Source organism: Lepus europaeus, chromosome 2 (assembly GCF_033115175.1).
Source record: "Lepus europaeus isolate LE1 chromosome 2, mLepTim1.pri, whole genome shotgun sequence".
Taxonomy (NCBI): domain Eukaryota; kingdom Metazoa; phylum Chordata; class Mammalia; order Lagomorpha; family Leporidae; genus Lepus; species Lepus europaeus.
The window spans coordinates 156,364,381-156,387,879 of NC_084828.1; positions in this window are offsets into that span (position 1 = coordinate 156,364,381).

The window sequence follows — 23,499 nt, forward strand, 5'->3', positions numbered from 1 at the left end:
TAACTCTCTCTGTCTCTCTCTCTCACTGTCTAACTCTGCCTGTCCAAAAAAAGAAAGATAGTCACAGATCAGCAAAACAATAGTAGTATATAACTTCTCACAATTCACCCAAAAAGATTCGAAGCAAAGTTTGACAAAACAGTAGATTTATAGCAAAACTGGTACATACAATTATTCCTTTCCTTTTTTGTGCTTGTTTTAGGTTTTAAAAAATTACCTCCCACATATAAGTGTGAATATGCAAAATTAATTTTTTACATGTCTGGCTTATTTCATTCAATCTGATGTGCTCCAGTTGCATTACAACTGAATAATATTCCACTGTAGATATACCACATTTTCTTTATCCATTCATCTGATTATGGGCACCTTGGTTGATTCCATATTTTGGGTGATTTGAACAGCATTGTTCTAAACAAGGTGGTACAGCTATGTCTTTGATACAATGTGTTCTTGTCTTTTGGGTATATATCCCATAATGGAATTGCTAGATTGCAGGATTGCACAAGTCTGCCTCTAAACAGTAGTTGCCCTAATTTACAACCAACAGGGTATAAAAGTTCCCCTTATTTCACATCTTCATCAACATTTACTGCTCTTTGTCTTTTGGATAATAGCGATTCTGATAGGGGTGAGATGATATCTCGATTTGGTTTGTGCTTGACACATACCCAAGAGCTGCCACAGCTGCTACTTATGTCCAAAATACCGCCAACCATCAGCAGGCTGTGGGCACTATTGGTGGGGGGATAGGAAGAGAGAAACATTACCCTGTTTTTTGCTGGGTTAGCAGGTACCCTGTTCCCCTTAGGGATCCAGACCAGACTCACACCAGGCTCTCCCTCTGGCTATACAACCAGTGGATGGGCTGCTGCAATCTGATCTCACTTCACTCTTCAATGCAGTTGCTTTCTCTAGCTCCTGGCTGCTGGGGTCACGTGCTGAGTCCACACCTTCCACAGAGATCCACGGTATCCATCTTCCTTCTGTAGAATTTCCATTGCGGTTTTTTTCTCTCTCCCCTGAGAATGTACTTCCCCCACTTTTGTGTTACTGTTTTCCCGTAGTCTAGAGCAGTACACCCTTTTCCTCTTCTGCCATCTTGGAATCTCAAGCAGTTTTGTTTTCTAGGACAAAGTCAGAAGAAATAAAAATTTCCTGACTACATTCTCATTATAGGTAGTAATTTTATATATAATATATGGGCTGCAAATATTACTTTTGTACTAGTGTACATAAAAAGTAATTACAGAATCAATTATTTACTATTGTTTCTCTTTTCATAGTCAAAACTATTTGTGATTTTAAGTGTGCTTCATTTCAAGTACATACTGAATGCCTAGGAATTTTGCTTTCCTCATACTTCAAAACATTTTGAATAAATGGTAAGTGCTTTTGAAAATACTTTTCTGTGTATGTTTGGATGGCTGGGGACTGGTAATAAATTATGTGCCTGTGTCAAGTGCAGGTCTGGTGTGGCATTATTATCAACTGTTTTGATAAATGATGCTATTTACTGTACTCTCCTGATTTTTTTATACCTTTAAACTGCCATATGGAGTATTTCACTTACTTTCTTTTCTTGATGGAAAGTTCAATGGATATATACAACACTGAAGAGACTTTGGCATATAATTCTCAATACATTATTGATACATAATTTTTGCTAATTCTGACTCCCAAAGTCATTTTCTCTCAATTGTAGAGACTGATAAATTGAATTTATTTGGTTGAATACACACATATTACCAGTGTTTTTTCAGTTTAGGTTTGTATATATTAACACTGCAGCCCTACCTAGTCTAGGTAGATAATTTCAAAGAATTCAAATACAGAGAATGCAGCAGTGATAATAAATCCATTATTTTAACCTTTCTCTCTCATGAGACAATGCTGATGTGCTATTAAAATCCTAAACAAAGCATGGCTTGTGGATGGGTACTGGTCCACAAACTCATTGGTCTGTAGTGAGATGCATGGGAATTAAGAGCACACACTTTGAAACTTTTAAAACAATTTGACGTTGTCATGATTTCCAAGTACTACAATACAGAAATTTGGGGCCATGATGGCTTGGGGAGGGACTGGGGAATCTGATTCTTTACTGATGTGGTGGAAACCTCTATTCTATGAAATAGTGACTTCTCTCAATATTCTTTGACTTTGAAATATAACTTTATTGAATACTTGCTGTGCATCAGGTATTATGTTAAGTATTTTATAGAATACATATTTATTTTATTTTATTTATTTGACAGGTAGAGTTAGACAATGAGAGAGATAGACAAAGAGAAAGGTCTTCCTTCCATTGGTTCACTCCCCAAATGGCCCCCATGGCTGGTGCTGCACCAATCTGAAGCCAGAAGCCTGGTGCTTCTTCCTGGTCTCATTCAGGTGCAGAGGCCCAAGCACTTGGGCCATCCTCCACAGCCCTCCCGGGCCACAGCAGAGAGCTGGACTGGAAGAGGAGCAACCGGGACTAGAACCTGGTGCCCATATGGGATGCCGGCACCGCAGGCGGAAGATTAACCAAGTAAAGATTTATTTATTTATTTGAGAGGCAGAGTTACAGAGAGAGAATGGAAGAGACAGAGGTGTTCCATCCTCTGGCTCACTTCCCCAGTGGCTGCAATAGCCAGAGCTGAGCTGATCTGAAGCCAGGAGCCAGGAGCCTCTTCTGGGTTTCCCAAGCAGGTACAGGGTCCCAAGCACTTGGTCCATCTTCTACTGCTTTTCCAGGCCAAAACTGGGAGCTGGTTTGGAAGAGGAGCAGCCAAAACTCAAACCAGAACCCATTTGGGATGCTGATGCCTAACCTACGACACCACAGCGCTGGCCACTAGCATATCTTTTCAAAAAAAAAAAAAAATTGAGAGGCAGAGAGAGACAGACCTACACACATGCACACACACAGTGTTCCCATCTGCTGATTCATTCCTTAAATTCCTCAAATGTCTATAACCAGCCCCAACCAAAGTCAGTAACATGAAATCAGGGACTCATCTACTTGAGCCATCACCTGCTGCTTCCAAGGGAACACTTCAACAGGAAGGGGAATTGGGATCACAGTCAGAACCTGAACCCAGGCAATATAATATGAGATGACCATCTCATTGTATCTTACTTACCCTTTATAGCATGCACTCTTGTTATATTCATTTTACAAACGCTGGCACTGCAAGTGGTAGCTTTACCTGCTACACCACAACGCTGTCCCCCCAGCCCCCATTATTTTTTAATGGCTTTGCCTTTTTTTGTAAATCTTTTGTGTATCCTCTGCCTATTACATTTTAAATGATTTATTTATTTGAAAGGCAGAGAGACACAGAAAGAGGGTGAGGCCAATGGAGATATCTTCCATTCACTGTTTACCCTCCACAAAGTGGCCACAACAGTAGGGGCTAGACCTCACCAAGGCCAGGAACCAGGAACTTCTGTCTGGGTCTCCCCTACATGACTGGCAGAAACCCAAGAACTCAGGCCATCTGCTGGCTCCCATGTGCATTAATAGGAAGCTGGGTTGAAACTGCAGAGTAGCTGGAACCTAGCTGACCCTCCTATTTGGGGTGTAGCATCAAAAGCAGCAGTTTAACTTGCTGTGCTACAACACTGACCACCTCCCCACCCCCACCTCCACGTTATTGTTTTGTGCTTACCATGAAGCTACATAAAACATATTAAATTTATTGCAGATTATTTTAAGTTGAAAACAAGTTTATCAAATACAAAACTCTTGACTTGCATTCCCATTCACATGCCTCTGATGCTTTTGATGTCACTGATTATATCTTTTTACATTATGTGTCTCTTAAGAAATTGTTGTAGCTCTTGTTACTTTTAATTTTTTTTCTTTTAACCATCACACTAAAAGTATAAAATTAGTACCATTACTATATGAGAGTGTGCTGAATTTGTATACTTTTACCAATGAGGTTTATGCTTAAATATGTTTTCATTTTCTTCCAATTGGAAGAACTCCATTTGGCATTTCTTATAAGACAGGTCTAGCAGTGATGAACTTCCTCTGCTTCTGTTGTCTGGGACAGCCTTTATCTTGTCATTATCTCTCAAGGATAGTTTTATCAAGTCGAAAACACTTGGCTGACAATTTTTTTTTTCTTTCATCACTTTGAATATATCATCCCAGTCTCCTGTAAATTTTGTGACTTTGACCAAGAGATTCATATTTAACCTACTTGAGATGCCATTTTTCGTACTGTCTTTTCTGTTTTTGATACTTTAAATTATGTCTTTTATTTAGAATGGTTTGATGTAATGTGTTTTTGTGAATTCTTCTTTGAGTTGAAACCATTAGAAATCTGCAAACTTCCTGTACCTGTATGCTCATTTCTTTCCCCAAATTTGGGATATTTTCAGCCATCATTATCTTCAAATACATGTTCTATCTTTTTCTCTTGTCTCCTCTTTTTCTGAAGCTCTTATATTGTAGATATTAGCTTTCTTGATGACTTCATGTTTGTTCAATAGCATTTCTTTCTTCCTTTCAATTTTTTGGCCTTTTTTCCTCATCTGCATGATTTCAAATCAGTTGATTTTTTTTTAGTTCATTGATTCATTTTTCTGCTTTATTTAGTCTACTATTAAATCTCTCTATTGCCCTGTTAATTCAGTCAGATTTCAATTCTCAAATTTTTGCTTCATATATTTTATCTTTGCTTAGCATCTAGTTTTGTTCTTCTATGTTCCCTTATTTTTTTAAACTATCCATTTCTTATAGTTTTCTGGGCCTCTAAGAGCACTTATTTTGAAATCTTTGTAAGGAATTTGTGTATTTCCAATTATTTTGGGTCATTTACTGGAAACATTTTATTATTTTGCTGTATTAGTTACCCTGATTGTTATACTTGTATTTAAGAAGTATCTGTACATATTTAGAAGCAATCACCCCCTCCTCTTCCAGGTTTAATGGACAGCTCAGGTTACAGAAGACCTTTATTTCTTGTGGAAGGAAAAGGAGACAACTAAGGCATGGTTGGCTCTTAGTCACAACAGTAAGGCATGGTTGGCTCTTAGTCTGGTGCTGTGGGGGTACCAGTTCTGGAAGTATGGTGGCTCTGAGTTCCAAGGATCTGCCTTTCTTTGGCTCAGGCAGCTGGGCTTCATAAAATTGTCAAGAGTATGGTTCCTTTTTTTAAAGATTTATTTATTTATTTGAAAGAGCCACAAGGAGAGAGGAGGAGAGGCAGAGAAAGAGAGAGAGAGAAAGAGAGGCCTTCCATTTGCTGGTTCACCCCCCAGTTGGTTGCAACAGCTGGAGCTTCGCCGATCAGGAGCCAGGAGCTTCTTCTAGGTCTCCCAAGGACTTGAGTCATCTTGTACTGCTTTCCCAGGCCATAGCAGAGAGCTGGATCAGAAGTAGAGCAGCCAGGACTCAAACCGGCGCCCATATGGGATGTCAGCACTGCATGCGGCGGTTGTATCTACTACGCCACAGCACCAATCCCTAGGGTATTGTTCTTAGTGGTAAAATCTGAAAGAGGCACTGACTGCAAGGGCTTTTGCGATCTCAGCTATGCTTTGGGCCTAATGGGTAGGGGCTGGTTCTGGTTCTTCTGGAAGCAAAAGCCAGCTTGATGATCATGCTTCACCATGGAAGCCAGCTGCAGGCACATCTGTGACATCAGAGATCTGCTGGATTACAGAGTTGTGAGAACTGAGGTCAGAGGCAGAGACTGGGATTGACTACACACAAAAGTGTCATTTGGGGATTACAGTTTATATATGCATAGCCACAGGGGCCCACTGTGGCTTGGTGGCTTGGTTGAAGCTATTTGTATGTATTGGTGGGGGGAGCTGCAGTATGAGCTGGAGGTATACATGCCTAATGCAATTGCAGGGGCCAGCTATTATTGCAAACAGAGCAGTAAGACAGAAGGGTGTTCCAGGCTGGCGCTGTGGCTCACTAGGCTAATCCTCCGCCTTGCGGCGCTGGCACACCGGGTTCTAGTCCCAGTCGGGGCACCAGATTCTGTCCCGGTTGCCCCTCTTCCAGGCCAGCTCTCTGCTGTGGCCAGGGAGTGCAGTGGAGGATGGCTCAAGTGCTTGGGGCCTGCACCCCATGGGAGACCAGGATAAGCACCTGGCTCCTGCCATCGGATCAGGCAGGGAGTGCAGTGGAGGATGGCTCAAGTGCTTGGGGCCTGCACCCCATGGGAGACCAGGAGAAGCACCTGGCTCCTGCCATCGGATCAGGCAGGGAGTGCAGTGGAGGATGGCTCAAGTGCTTGGGGCCTGCACCCTATGGGAGACCAGGAGAAGCACCTGGCTCCTGCCATCGGATCAGCGCGGTGCGCCGGCCGCAGTGCGCCAGCCGCGGCAGCCATTGGAGGCTGAACCAACGGCAAAGGAAGACCTTTCTCTCTGTCTCTCTCTCTCACTATCCACTCTGCCTGTCAAAAATTAAAAAAGAAGAAGAAGAAGAAGAAGAAGAAGAAGGGTGTTCCAAGTGCTTATGCATGAAAGTCTATGGAAACAATAACTGGCGATGGCAATAAGCCAGTTACAGTGGTCAGCCTTTTGGCATGTATAGCAATGGGGCTAGACCGGTATAGAGTGGACTGGGACTATTTGCAGGTATGCCTATGATGGCTGTGCTTGTCTGTGGGTCCCCATTCTGGGCCCCTGCCCCCATGGAGGCAGAAGCTGGGAAGAGAAGTGAGATCTGAGACATGAAGAGAATGTTAAAGCTGCTGGGCTTGATCCCTGAGCCAGGACACCCATGACAAAAACAGTTCGTCTTTCTAGGGAAGGGAGAGAAACAGAGATGTTAGATCAGGAACCTGGGACTATAAAAATAAAGAAAAAACTACAGGCCTCTCAGCAGCAAAGACTGGAGAGTGTTTCTATTGCTATTGTACTGGAAGTTGGTTTCATCAGTGGTGAAAGTGTCTAGGGTCCTCTGGAGTACAGGCTGCTGGGGCTGTGATCATGAACAGTGAGGGATCCTTATCACTGAAGGTTGTGGTAGTGCTCTGTCACCAGGAATGCTGTTGAGGCCTGCAGCAGAGATGTTTTCGGACATCTGTGCCAAGTCTGCCATAGCGGTGTGTGGTGAATCCCATGGCATGGCTGATGTTGATAGAGCCTGCCCTTCTTATTCGTTCTTTGCTGTCGCCAGACATCTTAGCTATGCTTGTTGTTTGGGCAGTGCCTGAAAGCCTGGGGAAACTAGTTATATATCCTCTTCTCTCTAAGGGGGATGCAACCATCTAGGGAGCTGCTTCTCTGTGCCAAGCAGTGTTAGTTTGGGGATTGGCACTGGATAAATGAAGATGTTCTGAATTTTTTTGTGAGTTTACTCTTGTTTTTATTTTTTCCTATCTTTGTATTGCTTTGACTTCTTCAGCAGACTCCTAGGCTCTTTTAGAATTATTTTTGTTCATGCACAGCTGCCAATTTGCTGCTCTTTGTGGAGGACAGGAAGTTTAAGCAACCACTCTGTCATCTTGCTGATGTCACTTCTCTATACATGGTTTTTTTTTTTTTTTTTTTTTTTTTTGACAGGCAGAGTGGATAGTGAGAGAGAGACAGAGAGAAAGGTCTTCCTTTGCCGTTGGTTCAGCCTCCAATGGCTGCCGCGGCTGGCGCACTGCGGCCGGCGCACCGCGCTGATCCGATGGCAGGAGCCAGGTGCTTCTCCTGGTCTCCCATGGGGTGCAGGCCCCAAGCACTTGAGCCATCCTCCACTGCACTCCCTGGCCACAGCAGAGAGCTGGCCTGGAAGAGGGGCAATCGGGACAGAATCTGGTGCCCCGACCGGGACTAGAACCTGGTGTGCCGGCGCCGCAAGGCAGAGGATTAGCCTGTTGAGCCATGGCGCCGGCCTCTATACATGTTTTAATCTAGATTTTTTTTTTTACTTTCTTTTTTTACGTTTAAATTCTTCAACTTACCTGAACTTGTTTCTGTTTATGATATAAGAGAGCTATGTAATTTCATTTCCTTCCCAAGAGGTAATCTATTGTGCCAGTGCCACTTATCCCATAATCTATCGTATTCCCCAGTGAAAAGCTTTTGATTTCACTCTTGGATTTTTTATTTTGTTCCTATGAATTGTCTTTTGCCACATTTATACCTGATACATTTAATATAATAAGAAATTCATATTTAGTCTCTGTACTCATTTTCTGACACACAGCTCCTAAACTCTTTGGAATCTCTGTAGTAAAGCATTCTTTTGTATGCTAATTAGATCACCTTTGACTAGGAGATCCTGAATTGTTTTTGGATAGGTAGGGCTGGTTACCAGGGGAACCAACCATGTAAGAGTCCACATTAATAGATGAAACTTTTGATTCCACCTTCCCAATTTCTAGAGGGGAGAGTTTGAAGACTGAATTGATCATCAGTGTTGATTTATTAGGTAATTTCTATGTAATAAATCCTCCATCAAAACTCAAAATTATAGGGTTTGGGTAACTTTGCAGGGGAGCGGGGTGGGCTAATGCCTTATAAGGTTCAACATTTGAAAGGCAAAATGACACAGAAAGAAAGATCTTCTATCTGCTGATTCACTCTCCAGAGGGCTGCGACATACAGGGCTGGGCCCTGCCAAGGTCAGGAGTCAGGAACTCTGTCTGGTTCTCCCACATTGTAGGCCAGAGCCCAAGTACTTCGGCCATCTCTTACTACTTTCCTGGGCACATTATCAGGGAACTGGATTGGAAGTAGAGCAGCCAGGACTCCAACTGGGGCTCCGTTGCTCCATTGTGGCAGATGACAACTTGTTCTTCTGCATCATAACACCAGCCCTTGGAGAATGTCTAAGTTGCTAAGACTAAGGTGCAGGCAGAGTGTTGCAAGTGCAGAGGGCATGGAGACTCCACGCCCCTTTTCCAGAGCTCTTGCTATATATTTCTGGTCATTCCTGCTATATCCTTTGTACTAAACTGGTAATGGAGCAAGTAATCTGTTTTCTTGACTTGTGTGAGTTGCTCTAGCAAATGATCAAACCCAAGCAGCGAGTCATGAGGTGTATTGTTTGTAGAAAGTCTAAAGGAAATGTTAACTATTACTGACTGCATGATAAGATGGCTACCAGCAATTCTTTCCATCCCTAAATACCTGTGCTGTTCTTCCCATGGACAGATGGAGTCCTTCCCGCCTCTGAATGTGGACTGCTTTGACTTGCTTTGACTAATAGGACGTAACAAAAATGAGTTTGTGTGGCTTCTGGAACTGTCTTAAGACATCCTGTATTTTATGCTTTCATCTTGGAATATAGCCAACATGAGGTGAAACTCGGGCGAGAGTACCAAATGATGCAAAACCATCTGGAGAAACAAAGGCCCCGGCTGCCTCCAGTGATTTCACCCATCCCAGCTGAGCACTAGAAAGTTCTGGCCATAGCTGAACTCTGAGATGATTATTGTTTAATGAGTAGCTTCAACTGACCATACATGGAAATCAGAATTCAGCTGAGCTTTGCTACCCACAGAAATAGAAAAAGTTTTTTTTAGGCTATTTCGAGGAGGTTTGTTACATTGCATCAGATAACTCAAGATAGTGAGCATCAGTGGAAAGTAGACAGATATTGATGAGGTAAGGACAGAAAATCCACAATCAGACTATTTCAAAGATGTTTTTAATTAAATGGAGGATTATTTCTGGGGGTGAGAAGGAAGAAACAAACAAGCAGTGGTATATAAATGTTCTTCATCCTTTAAACATTACATACTATCGGTTTTTAAATACATGTAACAATATATATATACATATCAGAATAACATAGTGATGATTTTATATTTTATGTAATTTTTTGTTATTACATGACTGTTTGATGCTTTCAATGTTCCTGCTTAGAATAGCCCCTCCCTTTGTTGATTCTAAGTGGCTTTAAAAGTTTTGTTACTAAGTGTTGAGCTAAAGACAAAGGTAATCTTATCTGATAACTGTATCAAATAGAATATAGAAATTATCACATTCATTTTATTTCTTCAAAGATCATTTTGTATCCATTTGATTCTTGGATCTTGGTGGATTCTAGGCAATGAATATTGCCAGCTGAGAGTTCAGATAATTCAACTATGTACTCACTAGATACTTTAGTAAATACAGTAACATTGCCACATCTTTGTAAATTCTTTGTCTCTTAAAAACTCAGATTCAACATGGAGAGTAGTTTATCAATATTTTTATTCAAATAAGAGAAATGTCAAACTTGCTGCATGCATGGTTTATTAAAGTAAACAGCAAGATGTCTGTTTCAAGGTGAAAGATGGCATTACTAAGCTCTGCTGTGTAAGTTGGCTTCTCCTTGTTCCATATAACTGTATCACTAACATGGAGCTGAACAGGTGCAGCTGTTGCATTCTGTGTTATAATGATCACTATTAATTCTTCCTAGCAAATTTAGCCCTTGGGTATCAGTGGGTTAGGAAATGAAGACTTGATCTGAAATATTGGAGGGAATGGAAAGAGTGCTTCAGGGGGAAAAAATGATGATTTTTCTGATTTTTCAGTATAATTTAAAAACTAAGCTTCGTAGTCTGTCAATAATCTGACATTACAAATGCTTTGGGACTATGTTTACTTAGGAATTGGGGATGGGCTCTTTAGAGAAAAAAATCATTTTGTGTTTAATTTTACTGGAAGTCTTTTGACATTCTGGGAAGCATCAACTGGCAAAGGTGATTATGTACTCAATAGGGCAGAAGAGGAGCTCAGGGTTGCAATTAACATGTTATTGTACAAATCAAAGGGACAGTAAAAGGCAATTTGTTCAACTTGTCACCAGGCCCAGAAAATCAGTGTACAGACAATAAGGTAGATGGGAAATTGGAGTTGAGAAGCTAATGAGTCAAAACAGTCAGGTTTTTATTCTGTTTTTAATTTTGTACTAGCCAATGTACCTGTCTAATAGCTTTGAAGTAGGTGATAGAGATGATCATTGAAGCATCCTCTCTTGCTTTTCTAATTAACTTTCTAAAATAATTTAAATAAACTACTAATTAATTATATATTGTGATAACTCACACTACATCATAATATCCTCAAATTGAAGGCAGTCAATATGCAAGTTCTATTGAAATAAAACTTCATTTTTAACAAATGTTTAGGTACAAAATGAATATTATTTTATCCATTGGCCTTTTAAAATTTCCAATAAATTACAAAAGTTGCTAAAAGCAAAGTTATAAAACATTCTAGAATGAAATCAATGGGGACCCTATAATTAATCATGACATAATTTAGTTCTGTTTAATTAATAAAAAAGTAGAGTTTTGATAAAATCCTATTTTACCTTATTGACTACATATCTTGAAAATAATTTGATGGAATATCATTCTGTTCTTCAAGAACTTGTATAGAAGGTAAATTACCATTTGATACTTACAAGCTTTATATAGTACTTTGCACTCCAATTATCTTTCCATCATCATATAAAATTGACCAGATGAATAAACTATAATATGAATTCCATTTCTTGGTCCAGGAATTACAAAAACAAAAAAAGGTCTAATCTAGTATGAATAAAGATTTGCATATTTGTAATATATACATAGTACACATATATAATCTGAAGTCAAGCACCCATTATATTAATGCATGTCTATTAATGATAATATTCATTCACTCATTTATTCAAAAAATGTATTGAACATATACATTATTCCAGACACTGGGTTATTTACCATTTTTTAGGATTTTATTCATTTGAGTACCTCTCAAATGAGCTACAGACAGAGAGAGGGAGACACAGAGAGATCTTCCATCCGCTGGTTCACTTTCCAAATGGCCCCAACATCTGGAGCTGTGCTGATCTGAAGCCAGGAGCCAGGAGCTTCTTCCAGGTCTCCCACATGGTTTCAGGGGCCCAAGCACTTGGGCCATCTTCCTTTGCTTTCCCAGGCCAAGGCAGAGAGCTGGATTGGAAGTGGAGTAGCCGGGACTCAAACTGTTGCCCATATGGGATGCCAGCACTTCAGGCAGCAGCTTTACCCGCTACACCACAGTGCCAGCACCTCTTTACCATTTTTTTTAACAGAACAAGAATTCTTGGGTAGTGCTTTTAATTTTTTTTTTTGAAAGGCATGGTGACATGGTGAATTAGAAAGAGATCACTTGTACATTTGCTGGATAACTCCTCAAATAGCTGCACCAGCTAGGGCTGGGCCAGGCTGAAACTGAGAGCCAGGAGCTTTATCTTGACCTCCCATGTGGGTGGCAGGAGCCCAACTAGGGCCATCTTCTTCTGCTTTCCCAGGTGCATTAGCAGGCAGGTAGATTGGAAGGGGAGCAGCTGGGACTTGAAGTGGTGCTCTGGTATGGGATGCAAGCATTGCAGGTGGCAGCTTAACAATACTGGCCTCAGGTTTATAGTTTTAGCACAGTGGTAAGAAGGGGACCTCAATCTAGATTTTTTTTTTCCAGAATGTGCCACTTTCACAAGTAACTTATCTCTCATAAAGTTGTTGCCAAAATGACCATATATATTATATAACATGTGTATTCACACATGTGATATATATAACAGTGTAAATATGTATGTATCATGCATACATATACTAGAATAGTGCCTGAGATAAAGTTCATACATCCTCCCCCCACCAACATACACACATTCTAAATTATCTTATTTCTTGGAATATAATTTTGATCTCAGGAACTTGGCATTGAGTAGATTACAGAAATATCATCTGTATTAGGCAGGGTTATTCTGAAAAATAGAATTAGTAGGCTTTTTGTATATGTATATGCACATATATATGTGTGTGTGATACATACTCACGTGTTGGAGAACAGAAGTTATTTTATGGTAACTTTACTCCAAAGACAGTCTGGGGGCAAAAAATTCCCTCTGTTGTACCTATATAAATTTCCTCTTCTGAAAAGGGCATGAGTCATATTAGGGCACATTCTCATGATTTCCTTTTAATCTTATTACATTTTTTCTCATTGAGTTTGAAAGGCAGAGAGACTGAGATACAGATAGCAATATATTTCACCTGGTGGTTCACTCTCCAAATGCCCACAACTACCAGGACTGGACCAGGCCATAGTCAGGAGCCTGGGAGTCCATCCATGTCTTTGATTTGCATGCCAGGAACCCAGGTATTTGAGCCATCATCTGCTGCCTCCCAGGGTATGCATTAGCAAGAAGCTGCATCAGAAGTGGAGCAGCTGGGACTCAAGCCAGGCACTTGTTTATGGCTTGTAGGTATTCCCAGCAACAACTAAACCTCTGTGCCACATGTCCATCCACAATTACCTCTTTAAAATTCCCACCTCTAATTGTGGCTAAATCCTGAGGTACTAGGGATTAGAATTTATACATGTGACAATATCTGGGGTACATAATTCAGTTCTTAACACTGTCTTAACTCTATATATGACAAAGATGCTAACAATGGTCTCTGTGCAATACTGAGGAAACAAACCGACAGCACATGTTCCTGGACAGTGTTATTGGTAGGGTTGGTGGTTGCTGTGGGTTTAAGCATTTCAGTGAATAGACCACTAAAAACATTTAAGAAAGCAGTTCACCTGGAGTGTAAGTAAAGAAAACCTTCTCAGTACAAGAGACAATTGGAGCACATTCCTGATGCAAAGAAGTACCCAGTGACTTAGGGTTCTGTAAGTGCTTCATTCAAGAAAGTCATAGGTAAGAGTGGAAAAAAGTGAGCTACAAGCCTGATCCACAGCATCAAAGGTTTTGAAAGCTTTAACTGCAGCTTAGAATTTGTGCTGTGGGCAATGGGGACTTACTGGACATTATTGATCGAGTTAGAATCACAAGCTGTTTTTAATCAATTTTACTTAAAAAAAATGACTCTGGCTTCATCATGGCGGTTAGATTTGGCAGGGTAGAAACATGTGATACAGTTGTAAAGAAGTAAGTTGAGAACTTGAAATGATTTAGTACCTATAGAGATAAGGGAAGGAAATGAATTTGGACCACATTTAAAGAGTAGATTGGCATGGTTTGGTTGAAAGAATTGAAAAGATGAATAAATAAAATAAAATTTGAATTTTCTGGCTTGATGGCTGAGCAGGTAACATAAAATTGATATTTGTGTTTGCAAGGCTATTGTTAACCATTTGTTCAACATGACCCTATAGAAGACTTCTGATGTACTTTTTGCAATTTGCTTGAATTACCATAAATTTAACACATTACACAAATACCAATAATTATTTCACAACTATTCACATAAATTCAAGGAGATTCAACAAAGCACTAGGGTATTGCCTGGGAAAGAGAAAATGGAAATGAGGCAGGGAGGTAAAAGAGAATATGTAAATAAATGAAACAAGTGAGACACTTGCATGGACCAATGAATATCAAGTGTGTGAGCTAATTAGTATAATTACTCAACCCTGGGCACCTGTGCAATGAACTAATTAGCATGATTATTCAACCCTCTCCACCTGAGGTCCGAAGAAGAGCATAATAAAATACATTTGGCATACGTAGTTTGGACCAGATGAACCCAGTGCCTGATGCCAAGTAGGGGTAATAAACAAAATATACTGTGATTCATTCCCAGATATATATCCAGTTCAAGATACACAAAGTCATTGATTTTTTTAAGTTGATTCTGAAAAAGATTAAGTCCAGGATACTGGAAGAATTTGTTGGTACTCTGCTATGCAGAATCTAATAATACTAACTTATTTGAAGCTTAAGTTACTAGATACCAAGAGAATAGACAACTTGCTATAGGTCGCACAGCCAGTACAAGTAAAAGCAGAAATTCAGAGTATATGCTTTTAAATGCTACTGTCCTCTGATCCTATTCTATTGAATATTCTATATTTTGAAATCATGTATTTCAGCAGAACAGGATTTGAGTTCCACAATATGTCCATGGCTATGAACTTCCTCTTCCTCATACTGGAGTCCCAATAAAATTTCTCCCTGTCCAGCATAAAGCACAGTAGATCCCTGGTTCTCAATAACTATTTGTTTCATGAATGAATGAATACCCAGTTACCACCCTTGACTTCTAATTTCTAAAAATATCTCATTAGATAATTTGCTTTTTGTTTTATTAAAAGTTAACAGTCCTATAAAATAGTACATATTTATGGAATACTATGTAATGTTTTATTACATGCATGTGTTGTGTAAAGTCCAGTCAGGGTAAATATATATATATATCCTTTCAAGCACTTAACATGCCTTTATATGAAAATATCCCAAACTCCCCAAATATCTCTACTCTATTGTAAAATAGAACCCAGAATTTCTTCTATCTAGCTATAACCAAGTACCCACCAATGAACAGCCTCCCTCTCCACTTTTCTCCCAAGCTTCTGGTAACCACATTTACACTTTGACTTCTATGAGGTAGATCACTAGTATTTCTTTTTTTAAGATTTTATTTATTTATTTCAGAGGTATAGTTACAGACAATGAGAGGGAAAGACTGAAATAAAGGTCTTCTTTCCATTGGTTCACTCCTCAAATGGCTGAAATGGCCAGAGCTGTGCTGATCCGAAGCCAGGAGCCAGGTGCTTCTCCCTGCTCTCCAATGCTGGTGCAGGGGCCCAAGCACTTGGGCCATCCTCTACTGCTTTCCCAGGCCACAGCAGAGAGCTGGATTGGAAGAGGAGCTGCCAGGACTAGAACCAGCACCCATATGGGATGCCAGTGCCGCAGGCGGAGGATTAACCTACTTTGCCTTGGTGCCAGCTCTGATCACTGGTATTTTTAGAACTCCTAAATGAATGAGATTATGTGATACTTATCTTTGTGTGCTTGGCTTCTTTCACTTAACATGATGACTTCTGGTTCCACCTCTGTTGTTGGAAATATTTCTTTTTCATAGCTGAGTAATATTCTATTGTGTAAATATCCCATATTTCCTTTATCCACTCCTGAGTGGATGGACACTTAGGTTGCTGTGAATAGTGTTGCAGTAAACATGGAGGTTCAGATTTCTTTCTGAAAGATGGTTTTTATTTTCCTTTATATGAAGACAACAGATTGCATGTATTTCATATATAAAACTTTAAGCCCATTTTTTCACTTCCCATCCTCTCTCTCTGCCTCCTCCTTCCTTGATTCTTTTGTTCCTATTAATTTTTTAAACAACACACTTTCAATTTATTTCATAGTCATAGTCTTAATTCTCCACTAAATAAAGAATTCAACAAGTAGAAAGATCACTGCTCTGGAGGAGTATAGGTAAGGGCTATTAAGATTAAACAAGCAGGCACCGTGGCTCCTTAGGCTAATCCTCCACCTGCAGCGACAGCACACCGGGTTCTAGTCCCGGTCAGGGCACCGGATTCTGTCCTGGTTGCTCCTCTTCCAGTCCAGCTCTCTGCTTTGGCCCAGGAGTGCAGTGGAGGATGGCCCAGGTCCTTGGGACCTAACCCGCATGGGAGATCAGGAGGAAGCACCTGGCTCCTGGCTTCGGATGGGAAAAGCGCATCAGTCGCAGCGCGCGGCCGTAGCGGCCACTTGGGGGGGTGAACCAACAGAAAAAGGAAGACCTTTCTCCTCTCTCTCTCTCTCTCTCTCTCTCTCACTGTCTAAATCTGCCTGTCAAAAAAAAAAGATTAAACAAATCTCAAGATATGAATTTTACTCATACTTTTTTGGACTCTATGTTAGCTACTACAAATCAAAGAAAATATAATATTTGCCTTTTTTTTTGTTTGCTTATTTTACTAAGCATAATGGTCTCCATTTGTATCAATTTTGTTGCAAAAGGTAGGATTTCATATTTTTATGGCTGAGTAATTTCCATTGTGTTGTTTATACACTGGATATTGTCATTATTAAGTTATCAGCTGATAGATATCTGGGTTGTATTTATGTTTACTTCCAATGTAGGACTAGAATTTCTTGTTAGGTTTGTTTGATGGTGATGAATTTTCTGTTTTCGCTTATCTGGAAAATACCTTAGCTTGTAAAGTATCATATTGCTGGACATCCTATTCTTAGTTGAAAGTCTTTTTTTATTCTTTGAAGACCTTGAATAAATCATCCCACACTTTTCTGACCCTTAGGGTTTTGCTTAGAAGTCTGCTGTTAGACTAATTGATTTTCCCTTATATGTAGCTTGATTCTTTCCTTTTACTATCTTAGGATTATCTCCTTGTCCTTACCTTTTTTTAAAATTTATTTATTTGAAGGGCAGAGCCACAAAGAGGCAGAGACAGAGACAGAGAGAGGTCTTCCAGCTGCTGGCTCACTCCCTAGATGGCCACAACGGCTGGAGCTAAGCCAATCGGAAGCCAGGAGCCAGGAGCTTCTTCTGGGTCTCCAATATGGGGGTGTCGGGGCCCAAGGACTTGGGCCATCCTCCACTGCTCTCCCAGGTCACAGCAGAGAACTGGATCGGAAGTGGAGCAGCCTCGACCTGAACCAGCACCACATGGGATGTCGGCATGGCAGTAATGAGTTTACCCTCTCTGCCACAGCACCAACCTCCCAACAGTTTTTAATTCTCTATTTGGGGGTGTAGAGTGGGAATGAGAGAGAGAGAGAGAGAGAGAGAGAGAGAGAGAGAGAGAGATCTAGTTACTGATTCACTTCCAAAATGGCTGCAATGGTGCAATGACCATGGCTGGTCCAGGCCAAAGCCATGAGCCAACAACTTTATCCAGGTTTCCGATGTGGGCAGTAGGGACCTTAGTACTTGGGCCCTCCTTTGCTTCTTTCTTAGGTACATGAGCGGGGAACTATATTGCAAGTGGAGCAGCCAGAACTTGAACTGGTGTCCATTTAGGATGTAGCATCACAGGCAGTGTTTTAACCCACTGTGCCATAGCACCAATCTCATGTTTGGTTCTTCTTAATAATTTCTATTTCCTTAGTGAATTTTATACTCATGTCACTCATTGATTTCCTCATTTCGTTAAGCTATGTGTATTCTCTTGAATCATATTGAGTTTCCAGGCAATCATTATTTGGAATTTTATTTCTGGCATTTTGTAGATTTCCTTCAGATCCACTTGTATTTCTGAAGAATTACTGTGTTCTTTTGGAGCTGTCATGCTACTTTGCTCCTTCATGTTTCCTACGTCCCTACATTAACATCTGTGCATCTGGTATAATGGTGTCTTGTAAGTTGCAGAGTGGGTTTTATTGGTAAAGAATTTATTGTTCAGATGGAATTCAGGGTATTACTTGGTTAATTCCTTTGGATTTGATTCTAGTTGAACCCAGAAGTGTATCCTGTGCCTAAGTCAATAAGTGACACAGTAGTGTAGTCTGTAGCTGATCATGTGGGTAAAAGCATAACTTTTAGGTAATGTAGACTTCCTAGGGCATATAGCTTCAGTACTCACAGAGTTGATGTCAGTAACATTAGGGATTGATCCTGAGGAACACACTGAAAATACTATGTAATGCTTGGGCTTGTGGCTCCTATAGTTGTGGCTCTAGGACTGTGTGATATTCCCCAGGTCCTGCTGGGAGAGTGTGACTGGTGCTAGGGCTTAGAGCATTAAAAGCCCTAGTCCCATGACTGGGGAAAGTGAACTGAACCCTGTTGCAGTCCCAAGTGTTGACTACAAGATATTTAAAGATTTTACAATGTCAGGTATGGATCCAGAGAGATGGAATGCAGGCAGGTTCTTCCCTAGGTCCCAATGGGTGGATTTCAGTAAGCTTGGAAAAATTAGCACTGGTTGTGCTCGTGTTGCAGGGATGTGTGGAGTCATTACCCCGGTCAATCAGAGTGGAACTCAGTTATTGTGCATGGTTGCAGCCACCTGTCTGAAGCAGAGCTATGTAGACGGAGCACTCCAGATAATGCCAAGTGTGAGTTACTCCAAATATTTTAGTTCCTAAATCAACAATCCTGGCTCTGCAAAGCATAGCACAGATAGAACTCCCCTGAGGTCTCATGTAGCATGCAAGAGTGATGCTAGGGTTTGTGCTCTGTGCTCCAAGCAGCAATAGCTCAGAGGTGCCAAGGGAACTTCCTCAGCTCTAGTTCATATTTTTTTATGAGCTGCTGCTGGAGCTAGTCCTGAGAAATTGAAGGGAAGCATCCCGGATCATGCAGAGGGTGGGGTACAGCTCCATGGCTTATGCCCAGAACTCTCACAGTTGCAGGAAACAGGGGATACGCTCTCTGCTCTGTGAATTGCCTTGAATTTGGCTCTGGTCACTTCTGATAGCAGCAAAATCTGTTTGCAGTCTGCTGCTTCGGAGAGACCTCAGTAGTGCCTCCCTCACCTTAAATTAAGTCTGGCTCTTTGTGATAGTGGAGGTTTGTGGGGAGACAACGTGACTTCGCTTTTCAAAGCACAGGGGCCACTGAGACTCCAGTTAGCTCCTCAGATTAGACTTGAAGTCCATGGGGTGTTGAGGAATTCTCCCTCACTTAAAGCTGCTGGTGTTGGGATGCTGTAGCAACTCCTTCCAAAGTTGTTTAGTGAGATGGAATTCCGCGTGCAGGTGTGGATGTGGGGGTTTTCAGTGGTGTACCTATCTGCAGAGATTTGTCTGTCCTCTTTTTTTGCTGTCCTACCAGGTCTGTTCTGTTCTCTCAATTCTCCACTGAAAATTTGTCTCAATCGGTCCCCAGGGAACATGAATCTTTCTTTGCTTTTTCTCGTATATGTCTGAGGCTGAGGTCATGCAGCTTCTCACTATTCATTCATCTTGGCTCCATCTCTGTAATATATTTTAAAGAAAGATAGCATAATGCCTTCCTCTGTTTTTATTTTAAGATCATTTCAGCCCCTCTGAGTCTTTTATGTTTCCATATAATTTTTAGTAGTGGTTTTCCTAGTTATGTGAAAAATGTCATTGGGATTTTGAAAGGAATTGCACTGAATTCATACATTGATTTGGGTGCTATGTACATTTTAATGAAATAGATACTTCTAATCCATGAACACAGGATGCCTTCCACTTCTTTTTGTCCTCTTCAATTTCTTTCATCAATGTTATAGTTCTCATTGTAGAGATTATTCATTCCTTTAGTTAAATTTAATCCTAAATATTTTATTCTTTTTTGTAGATGTTGGAAATGAGATTGCTTTCTTGATTTCTTTCTCAAATGATTCACTATTTGTGCATGACGGTGCTAATGATTTTTGCACATTGACTTTGTATCCTGCAATTTTGCTTAATTTATTAGTTCTAATAGCTTTTTAGTGGAGTGTTTGGGTTTTTCCAGATATAAGGTCATGTGGTCTACATGCAATGACAATTTGACTCCTTCCTTTGCAATTTCATGCCCTTTATTTATTATTTATTTATATCTTGCCCAGTTATTCTGGCTAGGACCCCCAGTACTATGTTGAATAAAAGAGACAACAGTAAGTATCATTGCCTTGTTCCAGATCTTATAAAGTCTTTCTTTTCTCATTAAATAATATGCCAGTTTTTTGATTATTATATATGGTCATTATTATTTTGATGTGTATTACTTCGATACCTGATTCAGTGGTTTTTATTATGAAGCCTCGCTGAATTTTATAAAATGCCTTTTCTGAATCTTTTGAGATAATTATATGACTTTTGTCCTTCATTCAGTTGATGTAGCATATGACATTTGTTGATTTGTGTATGTTGAACCATTGTTGCATTCCTAGGATGGATCCTGCTGATTGTGGTGAATGATACTTTCAATGTAGCATTGGGCTCAATTTGCTAATATTTTTTTTTTGACAGGTAGAGTGGACAGTGAGAGAGAGAGAGACAGAGAGAAAGGTCTTCCTTTTGCCATTGGTTCACCCTCCAACGGCCACCGTGGCTGGCGTGCTGCGGCCAGCGCACCGCGCTGATCTGAAGCCAGGAGACAGGTGCTTATCCTGGTCTCCCATGGGGTGCAGGGCCCAAGCACTTGGGCCATCCTCCACTACACTCCCAGGCCACAGCAGAGAGCTGGCCTGGAAGAGGGGCAACTGGGACAGAATCCAGCACCCTGACCAGGACCAGAACCCGGTGTGCTGGTGCTGCAGGCGGAGGATTAGCCTATTGAGCCGTGGCGCCGGCTTCAATTTGCTAATATTTTGCTGAGAATTTTTGCATCTGTGTTCATCAAGTTGCTAGCCTGTAGATTTCCTTTTTTGTTTTGTTCTTATATTGGTTTGGTATCAGAGTAATACTGTACTCTTAGAATGCACTTGGATGTCTTCCTTCATATTTTATTTTTTGAAATAAGGACGCTGATGTTAATTTTTTGAATATTTGTTAAAATTCAGCAGTAAAGCCATAAGGTCCTGTTTTTTGTTTGAAGGGAGGTTTTTAAATTACTGATTCAATATTGCTGCTCATTATTCATCTGTTTAGGCATCGTGTTTCCTCTTGATTTAATCTAAATGAGGTGCATATGCCAAGTATTTGTTCATTTTTCATAGGTTATTAGTTGGTTTGTTTTTGCCATTCAGTTTTTTTTTTTTTTTTGACAGAGTCAGACAGTGAGAGACAAAGAGAAAGGTCTTCCTTTTTCTGTTGGTTCACCCCAAAATGGCTACTACAGCTGCTGCGCTGCAGCCGGCGTGCTGCACTGATCCGAACCAGGAGGCAGGTGCTTCTGGTCTCCCAAGCAGGTGCAGGGCCCAAGGACCTGGGCCATCCTCCATTGCCTTCCTAGGCCACAGCAGAGAGCTGGACTGGAAGAGGAGCAACTGGGACAGAATCCGGAGCCCCAACTGGAATAGAACCCGGGGTGCCGGTGCCACAGGTGGAGGATTAGCCAAGTGACATTCAGTTATTTATAGTGATTTTAAAGTCTTTTATTTTTCTCTGGTATTGGTGATAATGTCTTGATTTTTATTTCTAATTCTCTGTATTTGGAACATCTCTTTTTCTTCTTCATTGAGTAAGAGATTTTAAGTTTTGTCTATCTTTTCAAAGAAATACCTCTTTAGTTCCTATTTTTCAAGTTATTTGAGGTATAGCAGTAAGTTGCTTTTTTGAGAACTTTCTATTGTTTTCTTAGTGCAGACATTGGTCACTATAAACCTCTCTCATCACTTATTTTTGTGGTATCCTATTGATTTTAGTATGTTGTGTTTCCATTTTCATTCATTTCAATAATTTTTGAAATTTTTCTTCCTTAGTTGACCCATTGATTTTTCAGGAATAACTTGTATAATTTCCACGTATTTGTATAATTAAAAGGTTTTTCTTATTGATTTTCAATTTTATTGCATTATCACAAAAGATATTCAAATAATTTCTTTTCCCCCTTTCCCTCTCTAGAGAATCTTTAATTTTTATTAAATATTTTTACTTATATAATGTATTTTCCATATACAGTTTTAAGAACATAATGATACTACCCATCCCACCTTACCCTCCCTCACTGCAACCCTCCTTTCTCCTTCCTTTCTGGTATTTCTTTTAATTTTTGCAATTATATACTTTCAACTTACTTTATAATCACTAGCTTAACCCTCCACTAAATAAAAAATTCAACTAAATAAATAATTCATGTTGTAATTAGAAAACTCGCTGTTCCTCAGGAGTATAGACAAGGGCTACAAATAATATTCCAGTCTCAAAATGTTAGTTTTCTTCATATGTGTTACATCTCTTGGGACGCTGTATATTGTTTATCACAAATCAGGGAAAATGTGATATTTGTCCTTTTGGGACTTATTTCATTAAACATAACGGTCTCCAATTGCATCTATGCTGTTGTTGAAAAACAGGATTTCATTCTGAGATTTTGTAGCATTTCCTTGTGTATATATACCACAATTCTTTGTCCAGTCATTAGTTGATGGACATTTGCATTGATTCCACACCTTAGTCATTGAGAATTGATCTGCTATAAACATGGGGGTACACGTAACTCTTTTAAAAGCTGATTTCATTTCCTTAGGATAAATTCCCAGGAGTGGAATGGCTGGGTCATATGATAGATCTATTTTCAGATTTCTGGGGAATCTTTCTCTTCCACAATATTGTAGTAGTTTATGTCCCACCAACCGTGTATTAGAGTCCCTTTCTCCCCACATCCTCACAGGCGTTTGTTATTTTTTTTTTTATTTTTGGATGATAGCCATTATAGCTGCGATGAGGTAAAACTTCATTGTGGTTTTAATTTGCATTTCCCTGATGGCTAGTGATCCTGAGATTCTTCATGTGTCTATTGGCCATTTGTATTCATACTCTGAAAAATGCTGTTCATGTCCTTAGCCTATTTCTTAATCAGATTATTTGTTCTGTTGTTGAGTTCCTTTTTTTGACAGGCAGAGTTAGACAGTGAGAAAGAGACAGAGAGAAAGGTCTTCCTTCCATTGGTTCACCCCCCAAATGGCTGCTACAGCTGGTGTGCTGCACCAACACGAAGCCAGGAGCCAGGTGCTTCCTCCTGGTCTCCCATGTGCATGCAGGGCCCAAGCACTTGGGCCATCCTCCACTGCCTCCCCGGGCCACAACAGAGAGCTGGACTGGAAGAGGAGCAACCAGGACAGAATCTGGTGCGCCAACTGTGACTAGAACCCGGGGTACTGGCACCACAGGCAGAGGATTAGCCTAGTGACTCATGGCGCAGGCCATGTTGTTGAGTTTCTTTAGCTCATTATATATTCTTGATATTAATCTGTTAT